Genomic DNA, 21,739 nt, shown 5'->3' on the forward strand with positions numbered 1-21,739 from the left:
TGTTTTCACGTCACATTTTAGTATCGCCTCAGCTCGCATGGAATCTCGATGGAGTGAAAAAAGTACCTGGAAGCGGTACAGGTACAACTTTTCCACAATGGAAAACCAACAAAGGCGAGTTGAGCTGGTACTATGCAGTGGAAAAGGGGCTTCAAAGCATTTTTATTAACTTTAATTGTACCTGTTCTTTTACATTCTCTGTGCTGCTGTGTCAGCCTGAATTTTAATTATTAATAAAGGTCTCGCCGTGTCTGTGTAGGTTCTTGCCCCTTCTTCCCACCGTCCGAAGCGTGCAGACTAGGTTTATTGCAACTCTAAATTGTCCTTAGTTGTGAGTGTGAGTGATGGTTTGTATATAGTGTGCCCTGTGATGGACTGCGACCTGTCCAGGGTGTACCCCGCCTTTCGCCTGATGTCAACTGGAATTGGCTCCAGCCCCCCCACGACCCTGTACACAGGATAAGCGGTTGCAATGAGTCAGTGAGTGAGTAATAAAGGTATATCTTAATTTATCTTATAATTTAAGGACTGTAAAGAGGTCAGATTACTCTGTGTGACTGAGTCACAGCATAGACATTGAAAGTGTTACCAAAATCACGACTGAAATCAGTTTATAATGAAGTATTGATGTATTGCTGCCTAAAAATTGGCTTTAAACTGATTAATAGTAAAAACACATCACCTCTCATGAAGTGGTCTAAAACAGACTTTAGGGACAGTAAACTCCACCATGCCGATGCTGATGTTATTTGGGCTAATCCGCTCTCACCAGTTCACGCACACTGGTGCACAGTCCAAGCCATGCCATTCAAATATGAGTCTGCCCACTGGTCCAGTGAAACACCCAAACCCTCCCAACCCCACCCCCCACATCCTCTGTGTCCTCTCACACTACCTTTCTTTACTTTCTTTACAGTTCGTCGTGTGCCTCCCCGTTTCTCCATCCCCCCAACCAATCATGAGGTGATGCCCGGTGGCAGCGTCAACCTGACCTGCGTTGCGGTTGTGCTCCCATGCCTTATGTCAAGTGGATTAGTGGCGAAGTGGAGCTGACTCGGGAGGAGGAGATGCCTATTGGCCGCAACGTCCTGGAGCTCACTAACATCCGGCAGTCCACCAACTACACCTGTGTGGCCATATCCTCCCTGGGCATGATTGAGACCACAGCCCAGATCACTGTCAAAGGTCAGAAACACTGGGTGTGTCTCGGTAGATGTGATCTCACATAGGACAGTGGAGGACGTGGAAGCAGAAAACATTTGAATAATGTCTAAATAATACATTTGTTTACAGGAGAAATTAATATATGCAGCTGAATGCTAACATTTACTATTGTATATGTTATGTATAGAAAATATATAATTTGCTGTAGATGCTTTTGTGGTTGTTTTGAGATACATTTGACAATGGGAACAGTATGTATGACAAAGAAAATCTCTGACAAGCTTTTTTTTTTGACAGATACAATGTGCACTAACTGCAATTTCTGCCAAATCATCTGTGTACTTTCAAGCAATACTGCAATAATCAATACAACATTTTTATATAGTAGGCTTTCTATTTTCAAACTCCTTGCAGAAGGATGACCCAGTAGAATCATTCCTCAGTAGTGGTGCTTTATTAGCCTTGGCATAGGTGGGGCCAGCAGCAGTTGCTGAGGAGGGAAGGGTTATATGAACTGGTGCCTGGATGCTGCACTGTTGGTGTTTTGGAGAATGGATAAAGCTGCTAGTTAACCATGACAAGTAGGTGCATAATAGAAAGGTGATGGCCTTTTTCATTGGTTATTTTCATAATGGCCGGATTGTTTTAGTGATTCTGTCAAAGTCAAAGTTTTTCAAAGACATTTTAAACGTTTTAAACGTTTTAAACATTTAAACGTACATTGCAAGTTCCGACCTGTTTTCCAACAATGATCCATCTTAGAGGTTAAGAGCTTTTCTGAAGAGCATTTCTACAAAAGCGCTTTCATTATACACATATTTCCCAAATCAGCAGACATTAGCTGTCTACAGTACTGAAGATGATGCTGAATACATTTTAAATAATTAGTCAGCTGTGTTACATATTAATTTACATACATCACAAAACTGAAGTGTTGTAAACGATAAAGATAGATTTTAACTTGGGGTAGTTCAGTATAAATACAATGCTTAATTAGCACTACAGCTTTCAGCTTGCTGCTCTTCATGTTACTGCACGGAAGTCTCTTTAATAAAGTACACTTGATTGATTGATTTAGCTGCTGCTCCAGGAATGCGTTTCTCTTAAACTCACACTAATCCTAAAATGAAGCACTTCCTATGAATTTCATTACTATGCAGGTAAAAAACATACACACTATAAATAAAATGAAAAGAGAAGATGAAAATATCCCATCAGGGAATATTTATTTCAGCCACAACAGATGAAGATTTTAGGCGTCAGGGGAGGGAGTGGAAGATGATGACAGAAACTGACAGATGATCAGATAGTGAATTCATTTGTGCCTGTTTGTCAGTTTTGTTTTATTTTCTTATTTTCTAATTTGAATATTATCACCCATTTTACATCAAGCATCATTTTTGATGTTTTGATTTTTGAAGCCTGGTCTCCAGTGTCATAGTCCTGCATGTTGTACATGCAACAATCCATCCTGGTCTCTTCCCAACAACTTAATGCTTAAGGAGGAATAAAAAACACATTTATTTGCACAAATCAATAAATCATGCTCTTAAATTAATGCATGCACACAGATTACTTTTTTGTTTTAGAAATTTCAGTTCAGAAAAACAAGCCATGTCAAACACAATGATAATGGGCAAAATCCAACCATCCAAAATCAAAATAAAAACTGCATTTAGATTAAATTGTTACTGTTTAAATTGAATTGTATTAATTTAAACGCTCAGTGTAGGGAGGAGCACCTAGAGTGGTAGCAGCTGGCTTGAAGCTGTGTTGTGCTGTTGAGGTGCATACAATTATTGAATTAGTTTATTGTGATATTAATAATTATATATATACAAACCACATGTCAACACTAATTTAAGTCTTCCAAATCCCCCCCAAAAGATATTTAGAAAATAAAGTTAGCAAAATAAAGGTTTCATGGGCCTTTCAGACACCAACAGCACCACTGCGCTATGAAACTCATCATTTCCCATGGCTTCCGCCTCGCCATTGTGAGTTTGTTGCTAAGACAAGCAATGCGCAGCGCACCACTTTGTGAGCTGAATGCATGGTCAAAGTTCACATTCATTGCGCTTTGGCACTGAACCCAGTTGCCAGCGCAGCACAAATGACTCCCTTCTTGGGGTGGCAATGGGCCAGTGGATAAGACACATGCCTTTGATGTGAGAGACCCGGTTTCAATTCCTTCTGTGACCCATCCACCATTGTGTCCCTGAGCAAGACACTTGCAGAGAAGGGCAGGTCAGCGAAAGGCCAGTAATAGCCATTCAGAAGGAGAGAAAGGCGGGTCAGCGAAAAAACGGTAAACAGCTTCGATTCAGCTGTAGGCTACATGTTGCCCACCAGGTTGGCAATTTGGACTGGAGCAAGAGTTTCAGAGTGGTGAATTATTAATCTGTAACAAAAGTATCTTTCATCCATAAAGTTTTAACTGAGCTCTGTCTCTACATCACAGGAACAACTTTATGTCCACTGACTGCCTGGAGGGTAGCTAGTGTTTGGAAGGGAGAGGAGAGGTGTGTGTGCTGCAGCTCAGTGTTTTCCACCGCTGTTTTTGAGGGCGTGTCGGAGTAGTCACTCCGCGAGCATTGTGATGTCACCAGAAAGGGAAGTAAAGGCTGGACTACAAACGAGCTGTTTTCAGGCAGTTCAGAGCAGAGTTTTCTGTGGGAGATGGCAACTCCCTTTGGGGTGGACTTTGGGCTTTTTCACTTTGCAAACCTGTTACATGCACAAAAAAGATATTCAACTCAATAAAGGAGAGGGGAAAAGCCAAAAACCATAATGCCACCTCTTTAAGAGTAAGATGTTCAGAGTTAATATTTATACGATTACACATACAAGTTTGATTTAGTTACAATAATTTACTGTTTTGACACCAACTCCTTATCAACTGAGAGTCAAATATAAAGGATCTGACTCTATCAGAGTAGAATTACCTCTACATTTACTCAAATTCCTCTAACACCAAAAATGTAACTCTTTTCAATTTGCTGTGTTGTGTTGTATATCTTTTGTGCATGTAATAGGTTTGCAAAGTGAAGCCCACCCCAAAGGGAGTTCCCATCTCCCATAGAAAACACTGCTCTGAACTGCCTGAAAACAGCTCGATTGTAGTCTTTCATTGTAACCTATCTGCATCACTATGTAACACATAGTTATAATGCTCTCCTAGCTGCTAGTCAGGCGCACCCTTAAACACCTCTGGAAAAACACCAATTAAAGCAATTTAAACCTATTCTGGTACCTAAAACACCTAAACAAAATTATGAACCTGAAAATGAGCATAATATGACCTCTTTAACTCATTTATTTGTTCCATGACACTTGGTCGGGCTCCATATGAAATGAATAGATCGTTTTTTTTATATCTTTAAAAAACAACAATAGGCTCTGCTGGTGGGCTGCATTAAATATAAGCGCTTCTGATAATCTCTAGCTCTTGTTAGGTAGACTACAGACATGCACCCATCTTGGAAACATAATACATGTGCTCAGCCTGCTGGCCCTGTGCTGATCCGGAGAGGGCAGAGACAGGCTCCTGAAAGATAATTACTGTTAGACTGGTGTTGAAGAGTTCCATGTACTCTGAGCTGGGTGTTCCTCCTGCCAGACCTTCATGTCAGAGAGGTGGAAAAAAGAAGACTGCAGAGACTTGTTTGTCTGACTCTCTCGTCTGTCTTTACTTTCTAACAGCCCTGCCCAAGCAGCCCACTTCCCTCATTGTGACAGAAACCACGGCCACTAGTGTCACCTTGACCTGGGATTCTGGCAACCCAGAACCGGTGTCCTACTATGTGATCCAGTATCGCAGCAAACTGTCTGACAACGGCTTCCAGGAAGTAGATGGAGTAGCTACAACACGATACAGTATCGGCGGCCTTAGCCCCTTCTCTGAATATGACTTTCGTGTCATGGCTGTCAACAATGTCGGCCGTGGGCCCCCCAGCAGTAACGTGGACACCCGTACAAGCGAGCAGGCACCGTCATCACCTCCTCTTCATGTCCAGGCACGCATGCTAAGCTCCAGCACCATGCTTGTCCAGTGGGAACCTCCAGAGGAGCCCAATGGCCAAATCCAGGGATACCGGGTCTACTACAGCTCCAAGCATGACGCCCCACTCAGTGCCTGGCAGAAGCACAACACAGATGACAGCCAGCTCACCACCATCTCAGGTCTCACCCCAGATATCACTTACAGCCTGAGGGTGCTGGGCTTCACCTCTGTGGGAGACGGGCCTCCCTCTGATGTTCTGCAGATCAAGACCCAGCAGGGAGGTGAGAATGCGCTCGCTGTTTCTGCAAAGCAATGGCATAAGATAATTCTGTTAAGTTTTCACAGTCGCATTGCATTTTAAGGTGTAAGCTACAAGGTGGGAGTCATCTGGATTATTCTGTGGCAGCAAGAGTACTGCTGGACAGTGATGGAAGAATTACTCAGATAAAAAAAAAATAGCAGACCCATATTGAAAATAGTCCCTTACACGTAAGGGGTGCTGTATTCACAGTGTTACGTAAAGCTGCATTAATAGATCTCTTTGGTCTTTGGTTGCAGTGGAACAAGCTGTAAATACAACACTGACATATTATCACCTTGTAAAGTGTTATGGCAAAAGTGTAAGCAAAGAGTTGTCTATTTACACATCCAGCCGACACAGAGCAGCAGGTACACTAACTGTAAAAACAGAATACAGAGGGTAAATGCCTCTGGTGCAGGGACAATTAGAAAAATTAACACCAACAAACCCAGCAGTGTGACGTAATCCACAGCCAACAGTCATCTTCACTGTACCATGTAGCACCTCTAAACCACACCTCCATGACTTCCTAATTATTGTGTATTATTATGTATTTGTTTTAAATGTATGTGTTTCTGTGTAATAGACCCATGCTAGAACTGGGTTGCATGGCTTGGTAGCAGCAGAAGTGTGTTGGATAAATGTAGTTTCCCTGTGTTACACAACCATCATTTTGAAATTGCAGAAAAACTGAGCTGTAATGTGAAACATCAGTCTGTCAAATATTTACCAGCTAAACACAACTCTGTGTGTGTGTGTGTGTGTGTGCGTGCGTGTGTGTGCGTGTTTGTGTAATATGAAGTTCTCACACACTTTATAAAATGGACAAAAGGGAATAAACATGGTATTGCATTCACAGAGAGCCTGTTTTTGTGTGTTCTCATCTTACTGTGCTTGGCTGGAAGAAATCTGACATCACAACAGGGCTGCAATAGTAGATAATGCCACCCAAATTCAGCTGACCCACGTTATTTATTTGTGGGATAGAGTTCATCACCCTTCCAGACAGACATAAATCATTTTACCTTAAATGCATATTACAGTGTCTAGTAACTAGTATCAGACTGAGAAGGATTGTTTTATCAGAGCATCACTGTGATTAATGTAAAATTTCCCCAAGTCATGCCATCTATTATGTGGCTGTCCACTATCATATCATCAAGAGCAGTTGGGCTGTTGACTGAGCTCAGGCAAAAAATCACTAAAAAACAGAAACAATGCAACAGAACAAAGTTCCATCCTCACTGATCTTGAAACTTTAGAATGACTCTCTAGTTTAAATAGGCACAATCAAATTAGTGATGGACTAATACCAACAACTGATCTGATGCCAGTGCTCCTTGTAAATGTAAAATCTATATATGTAACTGCGTGAAACTGACTGGGACCATTATTCTATGTCTAAGGGTGCTTTCACACCTGTAGTTCAGTTCATTTGGTCTGGACCAAGTGAAAAAAATTATACACTGTATGTATGTATGTACACTGCATTTTCGTCCTGGTCCGGTTCATGTTCACACTGCAGTTTTACAAACGAACCAAGATAAGTATTATTATTATTATCCTATAGTACACTCTATCACACACACTATCGCTGTCACAAATGTTTTATGGACTTAATGAGCTGACAAGGTAAACAGAGTACTACTGGCCCTCCTTTTTTTAACAGCTTTTGTCCTATTAATCAGCCGTTAGAAGATGGTTTTGGTTAGGGATGGTTCAGGACTACCTGAGCCAGCCCTAACTATAAGCTTTATCAAAGAGGAAAGTCTTAAGCCTACTCTTAAATGTGGAGATGGTGTCTGCCTCCTGAACCCAAACTGGAACCTGGTTCCACAGGAGAGGAGCTTGATAGCTGAACGCTCTGGCTCCTAGTCTACTTTTGGAGTCTCTAGGAACCACAAGTAACCCTGCATTCTGGGAGCGCAGTGCTCTGGTGGGGGTAGTAAGGTGATTCAACCAAACTAAATGGCAGGTGTAAAGGTACCCTTAGATAGCACATACATACACAACATACTGTATCACATCAAAAGATCTACATTATTTTAGGCATGTGCAAATTTTAATATATTGTTAGAATGTTTATAAAATCTTTAGCTTTTTGGCCACATGAAGACTGTAAAACAGGCTAAACACACATGTGACATAATCCTTACAGTACCTTAAAGGGACATTATGTAAGATTTGGTGTGATGTGGCGCCCCTGCCGATTCATACGGTAATTCGCTGCTATTGTAAATAAGGTCAGCTGTACTTGTCCAACAGAAAGAATGCCAGCTTTTATTTCATCAAGCTCTTGCCAATGTCCAGCAGCCTCTTGCTTGGGCTCCCTCGTTTTCTCTTCTTGGCTTCCTGCGTCAACATCGTCTCTTTGCCTCAGCCATTAGCATTAACGGTATGTCCACAGAGGCTGCTGAGCCCAGTTATGTTTCCTGCTCACCCAGCTCCAGCTCGACATCGGCACCCCTCTCCACCAGCAGCAGCAAGCTAGTCAACAAAGCTAGACAGCAACCGACATCAACTCCAGATTTATAGCTAGCAGCTAAATCTCTGTCTGTGAAACCTCTGGCTGATTTCAACAACTCTCTTAACACAACCAAACTCAATCAAATCAAGAGCAACAACACAAGACACAGCAAGCAGCTAATAAGTTATTACTGACTAGTCCAACAAAAAGAAGGCCAGGTCAGCATCTGCCCTGCATCCTTTCAGCTCTTAGCTCACTCCAACGAGTAAAAGCCAGTCTGATATTTATTCTTCTCTGGTCTCTTCCTCAGACAGTCTCTCTCTATTTGTCTTCCTTGCTTCCTCCGACCTCTTCTTCAGTCTCTTTGCAGCCTCTGCCATGATATCCATACTGACAATACTGAGCTAGCTTCTTCCTAAAAGCTAATATTGTACATTTTATACTTTTTGCTTCTTATAATTTGTTTGTTGTACAATCGTGTTGGGGCCATAAAGCATTATGCCGTTGTCGTGATAAATGTCCTGCCTGGGATTCCAATGTTACATAGTGCAGCAGCTGGCACTGCGAGCCATTAACCCTTTTACAAGTCTGTGTACCATCAAAATGATTTTCAAGCTGTTATTTTAAGATACAATTACTACATGCTGCTTTAAACCTTCCACTTAATTTTATTGTTATCTCTCAGGACTTTATGGAGCCTGGCAGGTATTCAGAGAAAAGATTTGCTTATAATGCATAAATTATTTAATTTGTACCCTTGATTTAATAGTGTTAAAATGTTGTAAAAAGCTGTTGTGGCCAGTCCAGTTGGAGAGTAGCACCTATTAGTGCTTTTAGTATGGGGATGCCAACACACATAAGTGTTCAAGCTGGCTAATTAGTTTCTACTCATGTTGAAGTTGGGCGTGCTGTAAATTAGTTAGGCTACTGAACATAATGTACTAATCGAGGTGTAAGTTTTTGGAACAAAATTAAAGGGAGAGATGTCAATCCAGCACAGTCTGCACACACCCATGAGAAGAGCTCTAATCAGACAAGAGAAACACTTGTATCAGTGTACAGTGGGTGTGCACGGGCTATAAAGCTAAATTAACTGATTTTTACAGCTACTCAGTGGCAGTAAAGCCAGATAAAAACAGCAGCTTTCAGAAAGATGGATTTATTAAAAAGTTACTTAAAAAAAGGTATGTGTGTTTGGAAGTGTGTTTGCTTGATTGTCAAGAGTCTGAGCCATTAGCAGCTGAGTTGAGATGGTTGCTGCGTTATCGTGTCACCTCAGCTCCACCGTACTTTGCTATAATTAGGATTTTCAGGCTCCTGTAATTAACAAAGTTGGAATGCAAGTAGTAAAGCTAAGACCAAGCTTGAAACTGCCAGAAAACACAGGGTGACTTCACAATCTAGCTGTAATAATGGTGTTTGCAGAAGCTGTGGTCTGCCATATTACAACATTATAACACAACTGAGTAAGTTCCTGGCAGTCATGGACATGAGACGCTGTTAGTAAATAGTTTACTGACATCACCTTTATTTTATTTAAAGGTGATGGCAGTATTGACTGTAGCATTTCACTGGTGTTCTCTGTTCACCTTCTGATTCTTTAACTTTGTATTTGCACATTTCAATACACATTCATTGTCTCTGTCTGTTCCTGTCTTTTAGTGTCTTCATCTCTTTGTTCTGCCTCCAGTTCCAGGTCAGTTGTCTGGTTTCGAGGCAGAGGCCGAGCTGGACACACGTGTGATGTTGTCATGGCTTTGGCCTGTCCAGGACCCCATCATTAGCTTTGAACTGCTCTACTGGGTGGCCAACAATCCCACAGACAAGGTAAATACCACCTTAAAAGCAAGCATTTGATGGATGGATTTTATTCTTAAAATGTGTAAATTATTTCTGTGTTCTTTGGTGTATTTAAAGATTTTTATATTCTGCCTGTACAATGTGTAAGGCATGTGTAATATGTGTGAATATTATGTATGTATATGATGTTCTATAGCTGATGAGCTGATATTTGTGTTAATATTTAATAAATTATTATATACCGTTTCATACTACATCTAAAATCCTTACTGCTCCATTTTCATTTGTATGCTGTTGTTGCTTCTTCGTTCAGCAACCCCAGTGTCCCTGCAGGAATCATGATCTCATGGTTTTCATCTCTCCGCAGCATCGTGTCATTTTCGACCCAGCAGGCTCCTATGCAGTTGATGGTCTAAAGCCAGATACAGTCTACATGTTTTCCCTGGCAGCAAGATCTGACATGGGTTTAGGAGTCTTTACTCAGCCTATTGAGGCTAGGACTGCCCAATCAAGTAAGTCTAATGTCACTTTCACACCATGGTTCAGATTATTTGGAAGGAAAAAAAGATCCATTGTTGTCTTTCAGTTCTGGTCCGTTTAATGTTTAAACTAACGTATTACAAACGAACCAAGAGGAGTAATCATGATGTCATATAAACTGACAGGTAAGTCATTGATTGGACTGTGTTGGTGATGTCATTCTGCATCATCAGCGCTACATGGATACCATACGAAATAAAATTATTATGGCTTTATGTAGGACTGTAGTACTTGAGTCTACCACATTTAATGTTTCCTGGTTAATGCTACAGTGTGTAAGATTTGGCCAGAATTTAAAACATTCAAAAAATGAACTAACATGATCAACACAATATGAAGAAGTTACAGCTCTGACTTCATGTGAAAGAAGTCATTTACTGTGTTTCACAGATAACTTAAGAAGTGAGCAGGCTAATCAACTAGCCCTTACCGTCCTGCGTTGTAATACCACTTGTGCCTTGAGAGGCGATAGTGAGTCACTGTAGCGTCCAGTCTGCCCTCAGTCCAATGTGAGAGGATGAAGAAGTAGAGCTGCCCCCAAGGGCTGTCAGTCACGTTGCAGCTACAGCACCCCCCGGTTAGTGTCACAGAAACACAAAGATGGCTGAAGCTCTTGGCAAGAACCTTTATCACAATCCCACTCCCTGCTGCAAATATATAAAATGAAGCAAAACAAGAGTTACATTTATTTCCGTGGCTTTTCACTGCTGGAGACAGCTCCTGGTGAGTACAGTGACAGTACTTTTGATGAGGCTGTTTTCTTGCTTCTCTGGTCTTGCTAAAACTCAACTAACCAAGCTATAACATAAACTATAGGCCAACGCGACAGGTGAAGATTAGAAGATAGTTGGTTTTCGTTAATGTAGTTTAGCTAGTGTTGGGCAGCAACACGTTACTCAGTAACTTTTCCCAGTAACTAGTAAGGGATTATTATTTCCAAAACGGTAGTAATATTACAGTTACTAATCCAAGTAACGCTACGTTATTATGTTACTGCATTACTGCGTTACAGAACGCACCATCCTTGATGGGATGTGGGACTGCACGGCAGGTCAGCGGCACCGGAACTTATGTTGTTCAAGTCAGTTGTTAACCAAAAAGCTAAAGGAAGAGCTGTAAGTATCACCATTATTGTGTCACAGTCTAACACCTCGTGCAGACTACACAACTGTTAGCGTCGTGTAGTCTAGAAGATAACTGTTTACTCAGCCACCAAAGAAGCTTCAAAGTGTAGTTTCAGAGCCTTTACCATAATGCCAGGAATATAATTCTGTTTGAGAAATGCTCGCGATTAATCGCATTGTTATGTGCAAAATTGAATAATGAATTCTAAAGTAGTAATGCGCACTTTTAATTTAAATGTACTGTTATATACAAAAGTGCAATAACATGAGGTTTTCAAACCCTTCTAACAAATGAGGTGCTTTTTACCAGCGGTATTCCCTTTACACAGTAGAAATAAAATATTTCTTGTGAATCTCAACTTGAACATAATGTAATCAAATCAAATATAATTTGCCACTGCCAGGGCTTACCTTTTATAACTTGTTAAAATAAATCTGTTTTCTTGTTCTTTTTTCAAACATTTTTCTTTTATCGGGAGCAGCATAAACAGCCAATGTTCAGTAGCAAGTGTCCCTCTTAGAGTGAGGTAAAGTGGCTGAGCACAAGGCGTTTGTGCTCACCACACGTCCGCCGCCGAAGTTGAATTGTCTTGAACTTTTTGTACGCGACGCGCAGCACAAATCATTGGAAAAGAGACTGATCCTCGCTGTTTGTGAGTTTCCAGAATCTATTACTGTTATCAGGACATCAAGAGGAGGGCATGGCAGAGCATCTCCGCAAAACTAGATGTAGGCCTATCAGCTAAAGCTATGTAGCCTATAATTTTACCTTAAGTTAAATAGGCTACAGCTGTGAAGCCGTTGCCATGGTTACTATCCATAGAGCACCTGCTGTTTACTCGCAGAGCGCTGTCTTACTTCTCCCACACGCTGCATCCAAGTGGTCTGCTGAAGCCTCCCTCCGCTGCTTGTTTGGGTGATTTCCAGGCTGATCAACATCCCACCCCTCCTGTGACCCATGGTTTGACTGTATGTGTATTCAGACCCAGTGAGCAACGGACTTTCAAAATAATAATAATAATAATAATAATAATAATATCATCATCATATCATCATAATCATCATAATCATAATGAAAACTGCGTTAACGTGAGATAAAATAATTGTCTGCGTTAATTAATTAGTGCTTTAACGCGATAACACGTTAACTTGCCCAGCCCTAATAATAATTAAATTATTGCTAAGATGTAGTTAAAGCTGCAAGCAGTGATGAATGGGCCCTCGCTCCTTCACGCGCATTGGGGCATGACGCAGCCATGGTGTAGGTCCTCGGTCAGTGCAGCTCTGAATTTTGTACAGTTAAGTTACAAGAACTTCCTTTTTCATGGCAATAATACATCACAATGGCAACAGTGTTGGATGAAAAGTCACAAGTTTCACAATATAACGGCATCACGGTCTTAGGAATTTTCTACCAAAATTCTTTAAAAGGCAGAAAGATTGCCTAAAAATTGCACCTTCAAATCAAAATAGCTGACTTGGCTTAGAGTATGGCTCCAAGAGGCTTTTCTGTGTGTCTTGAGATGATGTGCCACAAAAATTTCATACATGTAGGTGAATTTCTGCATAAAGTGTTGTGAGTTTTCCAACAGCATTAGGCCGTCAGAAATGCGATTCATTGTGGAGAAAAAGAAAGAAGGAACAATTCATTACCTTTCAATACGTTTTGTGCTCAGACGCTAATGGCAGAATCCTTGCTTGGCCTGTTTTGCAACGGCACCATCATGAGTCCACTTAGTATAAAACTGTGGTGCAGCACAGTGTTCAGTGTTTTTCACAAAGCATTAAACGTTGTTAACGCCACTCTCTCCTGACGAGTGCATGCATCAGTGGCAGTAGTAGCCGGAGTTTCTTTCTACAAGTTTGTTGGCAGTTTTTGCTGGTCGCACAAAATTTACAATGGATGACAATGTTCTTTGCATCTTTAGCCTAGTTCACACTACACGATTTTTAACCCGATTTGCCGCTCGGTGAGCTCGGCGACCGTCAGGCTGTGTCACTGGTCGCCAGTTGTTATGTGTGAACTACACAGCGAGGCATCAAAACGGCTCCCCAACACATTTCTAACACATCGCATCTAGCATGCCAAATATCTGGAAGAGTCGGCCGACTCGACATCCAGCCAATGAGAGCAGGCAGCTACTTTTTCACTGCAAAACATTTTGTACTCACCTCCAGCTCTCTCTGTAGCTCAGACAATCCCTGCTACCTGCGTGTACTGATCCATTCTTTCACCCAGATTCTTTGTCTTTATAATTGCTATCTTTATAATAACAAACAACAGCTGTTTCATGTGTAGGTTCACCATTTCACGTTTCACATTTCACGTGTGTTTTCTTGACAAAAAGTGGTTTGGAGAACAGTGTCGCGTGACAGAGTCCTTGTCAGCTCGCGTACTGTGTGACCCCCTGTCACCAATCAGTCACGTAGTGTGAACGCCACAACGGCTTCAAGACTCCCGTCACAAGACGGCAAGTTGTGTAGTGTGAACAGTATGGCCATCGTCCGACGCTGAGAGTTGTGTAGTCTGTGACACAATAATGGTGATACTTACAGCTCTTCCTTTAGCTTTTTGGTTAACAACTGACTTGAACAACATAAGTTCCGGTGCCGCTGACCTGCCGTGCAGTCCCACATCCACGTCAAGGATGGTGCGTTCTGTAACGCAGTAATGCAGTAATGTAGTAACGTAGCGTTACTTGGATTAGTAACTGTAATATTACTACCATTTTGGAAATAATAATTCCTTACTAGTTACTGGGAAAAGTTACTGAGTAACGCGTTACTGCCCAACACTAGCTAAACTACATTAACGTTACTTACCCTGCATATTTATACCAGCTTACAGCTTGATTCTTTCAGTGCTTGCAGCTAACTGGGATGCAGCAGCCTGTGTCACAGTAAAGAAGATCTGGATTATGTTTTTTACTGTGCTTTGCTGTGAGTTTTGTGAGACGTTGGTGTCACACAAGTCTGCTGCATAGTATTGTAAACAAGGAAGTAAGATTGCTGATGAAAGACAACGTTTTATGGGAAACAGCGACGATAGGTCAAATTTGCTAAAAAGTTGCGGTAAGCGGTCAAAATTGAAAGTCACGCTGAATTCACTGGGATTTTTTGAATTTGTGTAAATACAGTAGTTGCGATTGCGACATGGCAAAATAGTATTACTAGTAGAGTAGGTAGAGGTCACCGGCATTTTAGCAGCGTTTAAAGTCGTAGTAACTGTAGTTACGCATGGAAAAAGGAACATGGGTTTAAAGGGCAGTGGTGGCTAATGAACCTGCAGCAAATACACGTGGGCGATGGCGGTGCCTGATTAAATGTAATTAAGATGAGCTTGAACATAAGTGGGTTTTTAGTTAGTTTAACAGGAGGCTCAACTTTCAGTTTGTAACTCACTAGCAACTGGGACAGGAACAGGAATGCCTCAGAAGTTGCCAGAGAATAAGAAAATGTTTTTGCTCCAGTGAGTTCGAACCCAGCTTGGCGTGATCTTGCAAAAAAAGTAGCTTACATTTTTCAATTTTTTGTTTCGTATTTGTATCATATAGTGCTCACTTCTACAGTCATATTCAGCACAGTCACTATGAGATGCGATGTGACTTGAAATGGCCTATATGTTTTGTTAGTGTGACCAATCTGGGGACGGAGGCAGACAACCCCTGCTGCAAACAACAGCAGCCAGTTAGTTTGAAAACCAGTAGTGATACAACACCGGTCATAGATAGAACAAAACGTAGCTGCTTTGTTTTTCCATTTTGGTTTTAAAACAGAAAAACTAGAGCAGATATCTGGTTTTTTGTTTGTTGTTTTTCCATTTTTCCATTTTTCCATTTTGGTTTTAAAAAAAAAACAACTTGTTTTTTGTTTTTTCCTATTTGGTTTTGAAACGGAATAATCAAAGAATGAACCATACACGGGTTAATTTAGTTCTCAAGCATACACATTAAACAATGTGTGTTTGGCATTTACAGGAATATAATTTCAGTCAATATTTATTAGTACAGGTTGAAGGTTTTTTTACTCCTGTTGTTGTTTGTCATCCATTTCACAAATGTAAGTAGATTTTTGCTTATATCCAGAGCTTTGTAAACCTGAATAAGAGAACAGAACCTATTCTGAACTCATTATTTCACTTAAGCCATCATACAGAAGCATAAGAGTTTGCTTGATATCATATATTTTCTGCTCTCTTCTGCATAACAAATCACCAGGTGTTGCACATTGCACATTTTCTCAAATAGTCTATTAAAGGCACTGAGTCAATAAATACAGCATATTATAATGTAAGCACAAACAGACTGTTGCACAGCTTTTGTCATGACATGCCATGTGACGTGTAGAGTGTGCTGATGTGCACGACTTCCTGTCTGATCACTGGTCCCACACTGACACTAAGACTATTGAAAATCTTGAATCAATTCAGTGCTTAACTGCATATCTAGTATTGGATCTCAATGAATAACTTACCACTCTGACCTCTTGCTCCGGTCTACACTGCAAAGTTGGTTCGGAAACATGTACAGCTGAACCAAAGCCACCAGTCGCTGGTCATGACCCGCCCTACTCTGTTTCTGATTGACTAGTAGTCCTTAACTAGGTACTGTGCATGTGCAACTCCCAACAAAGATTCATTAGGAGTGAGATGCATCACTCCGTAGCTAAAATGGAGCGTTCAACACAAAGAGGTTCTGCAGCAATGTGTAGTATGACAAAAAATATGGTGTTGTTTGAAAATGAAACCATGTAAAACCAAGTACAACCCCTAAATAAAATTATGAACCTGAAAATAAGCATAATATGACCACTTTAAATGCACCTCTGTGCTGCTACAAAGCATATTTGAAACACCTTTTTGTTAGATGATTTTAATAGTGAAGCATGAATCAAATAAAGGGTTATGAAAGGATTTACCTTGGAGTTAAAGTGCTAACCCTATATTCATATAGGTGTAACATGATCAACCAGTCCACCAAAGGTCATTCATTTTGTATAGAAGTAAATGACCCGTCAGTGCTACAGGTTATCCAGACCAGTTATCGCATGTCCGTGATGCTATGATGGTGGCCTTGAGTGCTGAAATCTATAGAAGTGGAGCATGCTTCCAACGTTTACCGCCTACCAAGGCTAAAAGGGATATGGGTAAAAATATTTGATGTGTGATGGGTTTATTTCCCTATAAATAAATAAACTTTCCTGTGCGATCCTAAGAGGCAATGTCTGTCCCAGAAATATAACCTGATGCTTCAATTTGTTCACTCCACCCTGTTTCTCAGTGTTACACCACTTTGTTTTTATCCTAGTTATAACATCTCCTTTGTCTTGTGGGTTAGGATCATGCTTTTTCTGTCCAAATCTTACACAGCACACACTTCTAAGTTTATTTTCGTAACCATGTTTCTATTTGCGACATTAATCAGCTACAGTACATCTCCCGCACATGGATCTGTGTCTCTTTGATCAGTTGCATCCCTGTGTGGATGTGCTCAAAGGTTCTTGTATGTGTGATGGAAATACGGCTCTTTCTCAACTCAAGAGCACCTCTGCTGCAGGCGAACAAACCAGCCTCCAACACTGTTCAAAAAGTCCACACACTCTGCTGGGGCGGCCAAACCATAGACGAGCATGATAACAGTCCCCTGTGTTATCTCTCCCACCTGCTCCACACTCATTTCAACGGCTGTATTTTGTTGTATTCTGCTCTTGTGTATCATTGTGCACAAATGCATTCATCTGTAGCATGCCTGTTACTTTTCATTTGGTGAAACGTCACTGTTGTTGTTTCACAGCAAAGTAGCTACAGTGTGAAGTGTCATCCTTGTTGTCTGCCCTCTGGACTCTGGAGATCCTTTGTAGAAGAGGATGAAACACAATCTACCAATTCATTGAAAAAATGTGTTTTATGTTAATTAATGTGTTCATTTCATGACAAGAAATATTTTATAGTTGCAAAACATTGTTACATATTAAATTCTAACAACTAAATTTCCAGTTCCAAGCTGTCTTCTTAAATTATATTCATATACAACTATTTTGATTATCGTTATGGTTTGTAGAAAACTTAATGCTGCCTGAATTACATTGTTAATTAACATAATGAGGAAACATTTATAATTAGGCACCTTGTTAAAGCATAATTCAGGTTTATTACAATGTCCCTGGTTTAATTGGCTATAATAACATAATACACACCTAGGTATCTCTGAGTCTCTGTGCGGACTAGTTCCAGCTCCCACCGAGTGAACACGACAGCCGGGACCAAACACATTCTCTGAGACCGACAGAGGCCAGTTTGATGAGAGGGAATATAGTACCAAGGAGGTTTTCTTCCCAGGTTTGGGTTTTGGAACCCCGCGATTGGAGTCAGCCTGGCTAATGTTAACCGAGCTAACTAGCTACAGATGCAGACAGATAGTTAGCAGCATTTAACGGTTTAACAAAAACTAAAGCTATCTGTCCATCCTGACGCTCTATAACATTAAATCCCCTCGGTACTGTATTCCTTTTTGGTCTTTGAGGCTGTGTTTGGTCCTGTTCAGGCTGTGTACACTAGGAAGCTGCTGGATGCGGTGTCACTGCCCGCTCACCCCGACCTGTTCCGGAGTCGCTGCCCGCATTCACTGTCTGCTGGGTCCTGGCCATAACTTTACAAACCTCCCGGCCTGAAAACCTCCATGACTTGAGTAATATTAGAAGTGTAACAGTAAACACTAACACTTCCCCAGTATTCCAAGCTCCCAGTCCAAGCAGAGCCGGCTAATATGACAGCTAACTGAGCTAACTAACAGCAGCTAGTAAGTTAGCTGTTACTTTAGCAACAAGTAAAGCTATCTGTTCATCAGCTAACTCTGTAAATCACAGCTAATTGATGCAGGGCAGCCTGGGGACATCAGAGGGAGAACCAGAAAATATTGTTCTCCATCAAATATGCTCCGTATTTATATGATCCAGTTTCACCAAAATCAGACACACTACACTTCGGTGGCGTCATAACAATGAGAAAGCTTTTCATTGGACACTAAATTAATACACACCCCTGAGTGCAGGATGAGTCATCAAAATTTTTAAATCGTTTTCCAGGAAGTGTCAGACTCTAAAATACCATGAAAAATACCTACAAAACAATGTTTTTTATCATTGTTGGGCCAGATGCTGATGATTTGGTGACATATAGTGCAAGGCATATGCAATAAACAAATTGACATCGATTTAGATTTCATGGGGACTTTAAATCTTTATTGCAAAAAGAGAAATAAAGCATACATGGGACATAAACAAGTATACGGAACTTTAATTTGTGCAAAATCACATATTTTGCAAACATGTAATTTGTAATATGGTTATAACGGTTAGTTTTTTGTCCATGTAGACTGAACTACATGTCTGCGTGTTGTTTATATGCTCTGATAATGCTAATCAACGCATCTTTGTAGTAGCATCCATATTAATTCCACATTCATGAACACACACTGAAGTCAAAAGAACGACTTCACAACTCGGGAAATGAATGCACCGTGAGCCTCTGGTTCCAATTTGCAATCCTCACCACTAGATGCCACTAAAACTTGCACACTGAACCTCTAAAACAGGGGTATTCAATCAAAATTCAAAGAGGTCCAGTCAGAGAACATTTCTCGAAGCAAAAGTCTGGAACATCATAACGACTAAATTGCATTATCATTCAGTATAGTTGTGTCAAATTATGTTTTATGTCAACAACCGACTGTCAAATCACATAATATTCAACAATATTTACAGTCAGTCACATCTAACTGGAGGGATTATAAATAAATTAAATAATAAATAATAACTACTGTAATAATAAATTCTAAATTTAAGTAAACTAAAAAAGTGCTTAATTTCAGAAAAAATTAAATAAAAAGTGTAGCTTGAAGTGACTGAAGTGTAGTCCCAACCAATTTTATAATAAAGACACATCTTAACAAATGAACAGCTATAATACCTCCTCTTCTTTTATTCCCTCTTATATAGCCTACCACTTTCCAACCTTGTGTTTTTAAACTACCTGTGGGAAGAAAGTACATGTAAGAATCTGTACATTCTTTATTAAAAGCCATGTGAAATCTCTTTTCTCTTTCATCCCCTCTCTCCATGTGTGCTGCCAAAACATCTCTGGTGTATTTCACCGCAGAGTCGACTTGCAATGCTTATCGGAATGCACAGATTTGATTGGCTGAGCAGCATCACTGAGATGTTTGCGTACATGCAATTAGTCTGTGAGTTTGCTGGGCCACTAAATCAGTATAGTAAATGCAAGAAAAGCTGCGCGGGTTAAAATACAAAACGCTTCGTCACGAGGTAGTAAGTCTCAATAATAAATCTGCTGTAGGTCGGCGGTCTGGAGAGGACGGTGGCTGGGTCCATATCCAGACCACGGTCGGCCAATTAGTGACCTCTGCTTTAAAAAGTAACTGTTGGCTTGAAGCGTTCCCTTTTTAATTTTAAACAAACTTATCCAAAAACCTTGATCCAGTTCATAACCTAAAACTAAGAATACCTGTGACTCTTTTGTCAAAGAACCAAGCTTTGCACACACAGCCATCCACCCCAATCTCCTCTCTATGACTTCTGTGCAGTACAAGGATGTCACACTTCCTGGATTACAAAAAAACTTGTCCATTAAACACAAGGCGGTCTGCAATTACGTTTTCTCCAAAACAAAATCTCAAAGCAAATTAGCAGAATATAAACAAAATGTGTAGGACATGGGCCAGCTAGTTTACATTGTCAAACCCAATTTGTCTGGTTCACATGCACATTATCTCCAGCAGTCCAGATGGTCAATTGCTCTGTCTTCCATTCTCTACCCTGCTTGACCATTACCCTCCCTCCTCCCCTCCCTTCAGCCCCTTCAGCCCCTCCCCAGGAGGTACACTTGCTCAGTCTCAGCTCCACCAGCATCAAGGTGAGTTGGGTGGCACTGCCCAAAGACAGCCATCATGGGGAGATAGTGCGCTACTCCTTAGCCTACCAAGCACTCACAGGGGACAATGTGGAGTGCCACCAGGTGACAGGGATTGGTGCTGATGTCACCAGCTATGTGCTAGAGGAGCTGGAGAAGTGGACTGAGTATTTGGTGTGGGTGAGGGCTCACACTGACGTCGGGCCCAGCCCCGAGAGCCTCACAGCCCGCATCAGAACCAAGGAAGATGGTATGTTGATGATGTCATGTCAGGAGACACCTGGGCCTCCCTGGAAATACTAATCATCTAGTACTCACTCTGTTCCTCTCCTGTTGCTGCACTTTTTTTCGCAAACTGTAGCTTAGAGCGTAAAACATTTTATGGGCATGGATGAAAAGTGAAAACTTCCCTTGGGGATGGTTTCTGATAAATTGATCATAAACATGGACCTCTTAAACACAATTATAAGTGAACTTGTATGAACTATAAGGCAGGTCCTGTCTTTTTCGCATATATTGCTAAATACTTCTATTACCAAGTAACCCTAGCAAATTTGTCCCAGGGTCTTGAATAATTCATACTGTAAAATGCAATAATAAACTGCATCAATTTGGAATCATTTCATTTTTGTTTAAATAAAAACATGTGGCGTTGATTAATTAATAAGATCCTAAAACCCAGACTATTCTGCAGAGGAAAGTTCATTCTGCATTATTTTTCAGCATGTGATGTACTGTACAGTGCTAACATTCAGTGCCAGTACAGGAAGTGTAGCAAAGTGAAAAGGGGGTCAAGGTGGTGGATATAAATTTGTATTTGTATAGCGCCTTTCTATTCTTTTAGAGTGCTTTTACACTACATCTACATTCATACACAGCCGGAACAGCCACCAGAGGCAATTCGGGGTCAGTATCTTGCCCAAGGACACTTCGACATGTAGCCAGGAGGATTGAACCTCTGACCTTCTGATTAACGGGCAACCCGCTCTACCTCTTGAGGCACAGCTGCCCCAATAGATAGTGTATGCAAACATTTTTTGGGATACCAGAGTAATCCTACTTTCATTGACAAGTAATTTAACTTTTTTTTTATTATCACCAAAATCTCTCACTAACCTTAACCAAGTGGTTTGGTTGACTAGCCTTAACCATATTTTATTTGTCATTGTCAAACATGACAAATATGTCTATAATCTATAACCACACCAATTTTAACACAGAGCTTTAAACTTTTACTTGCTAATATTTACCATGACATATCAAATATTATGCCTAGTTTGTATACTCTGTGATATCTTTATTTAATGGTGGAAACCACGATCATAGGTCACAACAAACGCTTGTGCTCATTTCAAAATCTAGGGAGGCTCTGCCATTCGTAGCATACATTCATTATTACTGTCACTGCTGCAAA

General features: G+C 40.7%; 1 pseudogene; it reads left to right on the forward strand.

The window, feature by feature from the left end:
• The first annotated feature begins 916 nt into the window (after nucleotides 1-916).
• Nucleotides 917-20,628, forward strand: LOC119894680 (annotated as a pseudogene).
• The last annotated feature ends 1,111 nt before the right edge of the window (nucleotides 20,629-21,739 follow it).

This window comes from Micropterus salmoides, unplaced genomic scaffold (assembly GCF_014851395.1).
Source record: "Micropterus salmoides isolate LMB-PRFRI ecotype aquatic unplaced genomic scaffold, ASM1485139v1 Ms_hic_scaffold_84, whole genome shotgun sequence".
NCBI classification, from domain to species: domain Eukaryota; kingdom Metazoa; phylum Chordata; class Actinopteri; order Centrarchiformes; family Centrarchidae; genus Micropterus; species Micropterus salmoides.